The sequence below is a fragment of the Hordeum vulgare genome, chromosome 5H (assembly GCF_904849725.1).
Source record: "Hordeum vulgare subsp. vulgare chromosome 5H, MorexV3_pseudomolecules_assembly, whole genome shotgun sequence".
NCBI classification, from domain to species: domain Eukaryota; kingdom Viridiplantae; phylum Streptophyta; class Magnoliopsida; order Poales; family Poaceae; genus Hordeum; species Hordeum vulgare.
In genome coordinates this window covers 13,828,609-13,838,080 of record NC_058522.1, presented here as the reverse complement: position 1 = coordinate 13,838,080, position 9,472 = coordinate 13,828,609, and positions in this window count along the sequence as shown.

Sequence of the window (9,472 nt, the reverse complement as noted above, 5' to 3'; positions counted from 1 at the left end):
GTCGACATAACTAAAACTCCAGGTGGTTAAACCAAAATCACACAGAACAAGGGAGTACCTTGCTCTGATACCAATTGAAAGTGCGTTATATCGACTAGAGGGGGGGTGAATAGGAGATTTTTAGAAATTCATCACTAAGGAAATTCCTTTTGAGAAAATTCCTCACTGATGACTAACTTACAGCGGAAACAATTAAGGATCAGTTGTGCAATCGTTCACAATAGCAGTATTACAGAGTGTAGATTATGAAAACAGATTGCACAGCAAGCAGGCACGCAGAATACAGATGATGATTAACTCAAGTGAAGAATTTGGGGTTGAGGAAATTCAGAGAAAGTCTTCAGCAAATTCTTCAAACCGTCACAGTGAATGTCATCAACACATAATACAGAGAATGTAAAGAGTTGAGGAATTAGAACCCGATTCTTAGTGAAGACTGTTGTTGATGACCCAGTTCCAACTGTTGTGACAGTTGTACATCTGGTTTGGAGCGGCTTGGTATTTAAACCAAAAGGACACCCAGTCCCGGGACACACAGTCCCTACCGTATTCTCCTTGAGCTAAGGACACACAGTCCTCGCCCAACACTCGTGGTAAGTCTTCAGGGCTGACTTCCAAACCCTCACAAACTCGGTCACCCGGCGATCCACAATTGACTGTTGGATTGCTCTAGACCATGACGCCTAACCGTCTGGAGGATGCACAGTCCTCAAAGGTAAAAGGCTTCAGTCCCACACAGGAACAACTTCTTCAGTGATGCTCAATCACTAGGTTTGGTTTGTGGTTTCGGTGGGTGGTGTATTTCCTCACTGATGATTTACTCTCTAAAGCTTTGAGGAATTGGGTTGCTCTTATGACAAGTGTCAGTTTCTAGCAGAGCAGCCAACCAGCTAGTGGTTGTGGGGGGTGGCTATTTATAGCCTGGGAGCATCCCGACATGATTTGACATTAATGCCCTTAAATAATATGACCGTTGGAGTGGATAAGATCAGTGACTTGGCGTGGCTTATCGAAACGGTCGGGACTCTCAACTGTGAGAGTCCTCATGTCACTCATATTCCTCACTTGAGGCTTTTGGTAGGATTTGGCTTGGGTTGAGCATCATGAGGAAATCCATTCCATAGTGTTACTTTGACCCCCTTTAACAGTACGGTGTTCCTATTCATCAAATGCGAAGAAAGCAAAACAGAAAACGAAAATCTTCACGCTTCAATTTCTTCAGAACGATTTTCTTCAGGAACCACCGATCTTCTCAATTTCAATCTCATCATGAGGAATATCAATTTCATCGCAAATTCTTCGCGATTCATTTCTTCAGCTTCAGACCAATTTCTTCAACTGAAGACATATATTTTTAGGGGTCGATATTCTTCAAATATCTCAAACTCCTTAATGACTTATAGATCCTGTGTACACTTAAAAACACATTAGATACTTAACCTATAAGTCTTCAAACCACCAAAATCACTAAGGGGCACTAGATGCACATACAAATATGATCATGAATCCACAATTCATCGTATCCCAACAAACACCCTGCAAAGAAAATTACATCGAATAGATCACCACGGGAATCACGATGAACTTTGTATTGAAGAACGTAGAGAGGGGGACAGAGAGAGAGATCTAGGTACTAGCTATGGACTCGTAGGTCTGTGGTACACTACACACACATCACCATGGGAGGAGCGAGGTTAATGTAGAGGTTTGATACGTCTCCAACATATTGATAACCCACAAGTATAGGGGATCGCAACAGTTTTTGAGGGTAGAGTATTCAACCCAAATTTATTGATTCGGCTCAAGGGGAAGCTAAAGAATATTCTCAAGTATTAGAAGTTGAGTTGTCAATTCAACCACACCTGAAAGATTTAGTATCTGCAGCAAAGTATCAGTAGAAAAGTAGGGTGATAGCAGCAGTAGCAACAGTAACCAGTAGCAGCAAAGTGGCTGCAGTAGCAGCAGAGTAATAGTAGCAGCAGTGACAGCAGTAGCAGCAGAGTAACAGTAGCAGCAGTGACAGCAGTAGCAGCAAGCAAGGACCAGTAGGAAAAGACTCGTAGCCATTGGATCGGTGATGGATGATTATACCGGATGTGATTCATCATGTAACAGTTATAACACGGGGAGATAAGTAACTAGCTCCAGTTCGTCAATCTAATGTAGGCATGTATTCCGTATGTAGTCATACGTGCTTAGGGAAAAGAACTTGCATGACATCTATTGTCCATCCCTCCCGTGGCAGTGGGGTCCTAATGGAAACTACGGGATATTAAGGTTCTCCTTTTAATAAAGAACCAGACCAACGCATTAACACTTGGTGAATACATGAACTCCTCATACTATGGTCATCTCCGGGAGTGGTTACGCCTATTATCACTCCGGGGTTGCCGGGTCATAAAACATAGTAGGTGACTACAACTTGCAAGATAGGATCTAAAACACACATATATTGGCGACAACATAATAGGTTCAGATCTAAAATCATGGCACTCGGGCCCTAGTGACAAGCATTAAGCATGGCAAAGTAGTAGCAACATCAATCTCAAAACATAGTGGATACTAGGGATGAATCCCCGTCAAAACTAACTCGATTACATGATAGATCTCATCCAACCCATCACCGTCCAGCAAGCCTACGATGAGATTACTCACGAACGGTGAAGAGCATCATGGAATTGGCGATGAAGGAAGGTTGATGATGATGATGACGACGATTTCCCCTCTCCGGACCCCAAAACGGACTCCAGATCTGCCCTCCAGATGAAGAACATGAGGTGGTGGCGCCTCCATAACGTAAAACGAGATGAACTATTCTCCTTGATTTTTTTCCGGGCGAGACGGACTACATAGGGCTGAGATTAGAGGCGGTGGAGCGTCATGGGCTCCACAAGCCTGCCAGGCGTGTCTAGGGGGGCCCGCACCTGGTGGGTGATGACCCACAAGTATAGGGGATCAATCGTAGTCCTTTCGATAAGTAAGAGTGTCGAACCCAACGAGGAGTAGAAGGATCTGACAAGTGGTTTTCAGCAAGGAAATATCTGAAAGCACTGAAATTGTCGGCAACAAATGATTGTATGGTGAGATGATTCGTACCAAGCAACAAGTAACAAAAGTAGCAATGGTGCAGCAAAGTGGCCCAATCCCTTTTGTAGCAAGGGACAAGCCTGGACAAAGTCTTATAGGAGGAAAAACGCTCCCGAGGACACACGGGAATTTTTGTCATGCTACTTTCATCATGTTCATATGATTCGCGTTCGTTACTTTGATAGTTTGATATGTGGGTGGATCGGCGCTTGGGTACTGCCCTTACTTGGACAAGCATCCCACTTACGATTAACCCCTCTCGCAAGCATCCGCAACTATGAAAGAAGAATTAAGACAAAGTCTAACCATAGCATTAAACTAGTGGATCCAAATCAGCCCCTTACGAAGTAACGCATCAACTAGGGTTTAAGATTCTGTCACTCTAGCAACCCATCATCTACTTACTACTTCCCAATGCCTTCCTCTAGGCCCAAATAATGGTGAAGTGTTATGTAGTTGACGTTCACATAACACCACTAGAGGAAAAACAACATACAACATATGAATATACCGAACGAATACCAAATTCACATGACTATTATTAGCATGACTTATCCCATGTCCTCAGGAACAAAAGTAACTACTCACAAAGCATAATCATAATCATGATCAGAGGTGTAATGAGTTGCATCAAGGATCTGAACATAAACTCCTCCACCAAGTAATCCAACTAGCATCAACTACAAAGAGTAATCAACACTACTAGCAACCTTACAAGTACCAATCGAAGTCGCGAGACGGAGATTGGTTACAAGAGATGAACTAGGGTTTTGAGATGAGATGGTGCTGATGAAGATGTTGATGGTGATGAGTCACCTCCCATGAGAGGAGTGTTGGTGATGACGATGGGGACGATTTCCCCCTTCGGGAGGGAAGTTTCCCCGACAGGATCGTCCTGTCAGAGCTCTAGATTTGTTCTGCTCAAGTTTGCCTCGTTGCGGCGGCGAAACCATGAAAAAGCTCCCGTCTGATTTTTTTTCCTGGACGAAACCCTCCATATAGAAAAAGAGGGGGCCCAGTAGGCCAGTGGGCTACCACAAGCCCCCATGGCGCGGCCTGGGGGGGTGGCCGCGCCGTGCAGGCTTGTTGGCACCCCCTGGTGCCCCTCTTGCGCTTCTTCGGCCCAGTATTTTTGATAAATTGGGAAAAATCCCCGTTGATTTTCACGGCGTTTGGAGTTGCGCAGAATAGGTATCTCAACTTTGCTCCACTTTGAGGCCAGAATTCCAGTTGCTGGTATTCTCCCTCTTCATGTAAACCTTGCAAAATAAGAGAGAAAAGGCATAAGAATAGTACCGTGAAGTGAAATAACAGCCAAAGAAGCGATAAATATCAACATGAAAACATGATGCAAAATGGACGTATCAACTCCCCCAAGCTTAGACCTCGCTTGTCCTCAAGCGAAAGCTGAGCTCAATAAATATGTCCACGGGTTTAGGGAGAGAGGTGTCGACAAAACAAGATACGAACATGCATGCATCATGATTATGATCAGAACAGCAATACCAACATGCCTACCTCCAAGTTGACATATGAATATAGATCTTTCCCAAGCATGTGACGGTAGCCAAGACAAAGGAAAAATAGGGAATTGATGAAGATCACCATGACTCTTTCAAGGGAAAAAAGTAAAGGTACAAGATAGGCCCTTCGCAGAGGGAAGCACAGGTTGTCATGCGCTTTTGAGGTTTGGATGTGTGTCCTCTTAGTGCGGAGGAACGTCACTTTATATTGCCCCCTGTGATAAAGAACTTTATTATGCAGTCTGTCGCTTTTATGTCTTCCTCATCACAGATTCGTACAAAGCTTATTTTACACACATTAATAGATCATACATATTAGAGAGCAATTTTTATTGCTTGAATCGATGACAACTTACTTGAGGGATCTTATTGAATCCATAGGTAGGTTTGGTGGACACTCAAGGCAAAACTGGTTTGAAGGTTTATGGATGCACAAGTAGTATCTCTACTTAGTGCGGGAGTTTTGGCTAATATGAGGTGGAAGCAATCGTCACATGCTAAGGGATCTCTAATCATATAACATTGTTCAGAGCCAAGAAAACACAATTCATTACGTTGTCTTCCTTGTCCAACATCTACTTCTAGGCATGCAATAGTTTGGTGAGTGTTCACAATCATAGATGGTGTCAGAGATGATATATTTATATGTGAACCTCTCCTTCCTTATCGCTTCCTATTAATTGCAACAATGACCAAGGTCTACGTTTGCCTACCCTCAACAAGTTTCAATCCTCATTCTTTTTATATGTGAAGCCATCACTTCCCATAAGATCATTACATGATCTTTCATGCTTTTGTTCTATTCTCACTCTTTTGATCATGGCAAGAGGCAAAGCCCTTCAACTAAGACACTCTTTATTATATGGCTCACGATCAAGAATACATCGGGGGTGACACAAAGCAAAACTCAAGACTAAAACACTAAGACTTTGAAACTACTAGAGAAAAAGCTAACTGAAAAGGAAAACTAAAACAAAGGTAAAGGCAAAAAGATGTGATGGTCATACGATACCAGGGAAACTCCCCCAAGCTTGGCAAAAGCCAAGGGGATTGCCCATACCAATGCTCAGTTGTCTTCCTTTGGTGGTGGTGGAGGAGTTGTTGCAGAGGTCTTGCGCTTGTCTAATTTCCACTTGAGCATAAAATTATGCTCTCATAGATCATCATTTTCCTCCTCAAGCTTCAACACCCTTTGACAAAGTTTCTGCTTACTCTCCTACAAGAAACAAGAAGGGCTAAACAAGTTCTTAGGCTTCTTCCTTGAGTCAGGGAGGCTCGACTTCTTGAACTCCACATGAGTGCGTCCAGGTTGAGGTAGAGGAGCCTCCTCTTCATCGGAACTCGTTGGTTCCTTCCCCTTGGGATCATAGTCCTCTTCCTCATCAGTGGTCCAGCCATATGGTTCCAAGTCCCCATAGACCTTGGGGTTAGCAAGGTAATCAGCCACATAGCTCTCCCCCTCTGAATCCTGAGAAGACATCTTGACCTAGATCTGCGGTAGAAAACAGGCTCGAAACGAAAAACAGAGGAAATCTGTGTGATGCAGGAGTCACACCAAACGGAAGTATATATAATGATTTTTTCGAGACCAGAAGGAGTACCCTGCACGAAAACAGAGTCCGGGAGGCGCACGAGGTGGCCACAAGCCCTCACAGCCAGGGGGTGGGCCCGCGCCGTGCAGGCTTGTCGCCTCCTCGCGCACTTTCCGGACTACTTCCAATTTTTGTATTTTTCAAATATTCCAAAACGGAGAAAATTTCCTATGGGGAACGTTTTGGACTCTGTTTTCTTACCGAATCACATACCTCTTCGTTTTCGGAGTCTGAAACAGGCTGATAAATGTCCCTTAGGTATTCTTCCGTAGTTATGGTATTGATGATATTGCTTTCAACATTTATGGGAGTACCTGAGATATAATGCTTCATTCTCTACCCGTTTACCACTCTCGGACAATTACCTTCCGTGTTGTTGATCTTGATAGCACCGGAACGATATACTTCCTCAACAACATAGGGACCTTCCCATTTAGAGAGAAGCTTGCGTGCAAAGAATCTTAAACGAGAGTTATATAGCAAGACATAATCACCTACGTTGAACTCACGCTTTTGTATCCTCTTATCATGCCACCTCTTAACCTTCTCTTTGAAAAGCTTGGCATTCTCATATGCCTGAGTTCTCCACTCATCAAGCGAGCTAATGTCAAATAACCTCTTCTCACCGGCAAGTTTAAATCAAAGTTGAGCTCTTTGATTGCCCAATAAGACTTATGCTCTAGCTCAAGAGGTAAATGACATGCTTTCCCATACACCATTTTGTACGGAAACATGCCCATGGGATTCTTATAGGCAGTTCTATAAGCCCACAATGCATCATCGAGCTTCTTCGACCAATTATTTCAAGACCTGCTGACAGTCTTTTGCAGAATCAGTTTAATCTCTCTGTTGCTTAGCTCTACTTGACCACTGGACTGAGGGTGGTAGGGAGACGCAATTCTATGGTTGACATCGTACTTAGCAAGCGTTTTATGGACAGCACCATGAATGAAGTGTGAACTGATGTGATAGCCCGATGCCGACGTTCCAGAAGATTCCCCCTTATTTCCGTTTTCGTCGTGTGTCTATTTTCTTTTGTCGCATCATCATCGCATCATTCGCTTCATCTGCATTGCATCGGCGTCTCCGTTGCCGCCAGTTTTCAAAACTTGCATCTGTTGTCAGTTGCCGGTTCTCGTCGTTGTCCGTTCTGAGCCCGACCGCACTCGCACGCGCCCGAGGCATCGTCGAAACCCTGTATTTAAAGTGTGTTTAAAACTTTCTCTGTTTGGATTGGAACTTGGCGTGCAGTCGTAATTAGTTGTAGCTAGGCCGCCTGTCAAGTTTTGTCGCAGTCGGAGTCCGTCTGGTACCCGAACGGTCAATCGTAGCGGCACCGTATTCGGTCTACCGTCTCACGTCTGTCGGTGTTTTAAAATACGTTGCCGGGTCGCCCGTTTTCCCTCTCATCTTCGCCTAGCCCCTCTACACAGTGCGTCGACCCTGCGCGCGGCCCAGTCCGAAAACCTCCCGGAACCCAAACCGGGCGATCATGACCGTTGGGTCCGGATCAACCCCATTTTACCGCAAACAGTCATCAGTTTGTCCAATGGTCTCCCTAACCTAGTTATTTTCCGACCGTCTGATTTAATCGGAGGGTCCAAATACCCCTATAGACTAATGCTTTTACTTTATATAGTCCGCTTAGCCCAGATCAGACCAAAACCTAGGGATCCTCCCTGTTCTGATCCAGCCGCCGACGCTAGCACCTGGTCTCTACCTCATTCTGCCCACCGGTCCAACCGCAGCTCACCCGCAGCCCCCTCCTCTCTCGATCTGAGAGCTGGCCCGATCCTGGCCGCAGCGAGGAGTCCTGTGGCCGCGCCTCCCAAGCCAGCCAGCTGCCGTGCCTCAGCGTCGCCCCCTGCCTCCAGTCAGCGTCGCACTTGCCTCCTCCCCGTGATCTGGATGAGGGATCCAGATCGGGAGCCATTCACCACGCCGCCCGAGGCTGCGCTGGCCTAGCTCCCCCCGTTGACCGTGCAGCGCCAGCTCTCTGGCCGTCATCCCCGCTCGCCCCGCCACCTGGGACAGCCGCCTCCCGATCCAGCGAGCAGCGCGCAACGCCTCCCTCCCCTCGGCGCATTGACTGCGGCCCAGGAAGCCAGCTGGGCCTCGCCCAGCGCCAGGCGCGCCCCCAGCCCAGTCTGCCCGTGTTAGCAGCCGGCCTCGCCCCGGCCCTTCACCAACCGGCCAGCAAGCCTCTTCCCCAACCGTCGGCCCAAGGAGAGGTGAGATCCCCCCCCTGCCTGTGCATCTTTTATCTAAGTTGCGCCCACTGTACGGCCCAATAGGTTTATTATGTATTTTAGGAATTAATAAATTCCAGTAAATATCCGTATATTAAAACGCCCGTAGTTTTAAATCCGTAAGTCGGATCGCGACTTATTGTATATGGTTTTGGGGTAGTTTTGCGAGTAGAACACAATTTCACTACTTGCATAATTATTTGACATAGTTTTACGTGTCGAACGCCTAGTTTGGCGTGTTGTCCCAATAGGGGAACGTCCCGTATTTAATTTCCGTGCGTGCCCGAATAGCTCGAATGTCGTATTAGAAATGTCCATGTTTTAGGAGCCACTTTTCCAGGCATTTTAGAGCGGTCATTTATATTTTTGCGCGTAGGGATTTCCCTCTAGTTTATTTTCCCGTATATAGGTTATTTTCCCGCATTTTTGTGTGGCTTTATTTTGTGTTGCAACCCCACATATTTTATATGTTTCCGGGGTAGAAAAATCCATGGGATTTTCCTGTGCAATTAGTTTTAGCTTTTGAGTAAGTTAGTTCACGCGATATTTTTCCTTGATGCCCTTTTGTTTATTTCGTAGGATTTATTCCGTGCGTCGTTTGATGGAGTTGTCAACTAGGAAGTTGTTCTTGGATGTTTTGTCTAGCTCCTGGTATTTTTGGTTGCAATAGAAATGCATGTTTAGGTGTGTTTTTCTTCCTCTCAAGTTGCTAGAAATAGTGCTATTTTAGAGGAGCTGAAATATTTCTGAGTCTGGAATCTGTTATATTTTGTTGCTGTCTTGTCTTGCTTGCGTCTTGTGATCTGTAGCTCTTTTGAGGTTGGTCCAATGGAGTTAGTTGTACCCCTTGTGTTTCTCTAGCATGCTGTGAAGTTTCATGCCATTTGGTTTCCTGTAGCTTATGGTTTTGCTGCTGTCAATATTGCTTCAGATCGAAAACTGCACTTTCATGAGGTGTAATTTTCACTAAGTCTGAAAACGTGTGTGAGATGCCATTTTGTGTCTTCTTTTCCTAGTGCTC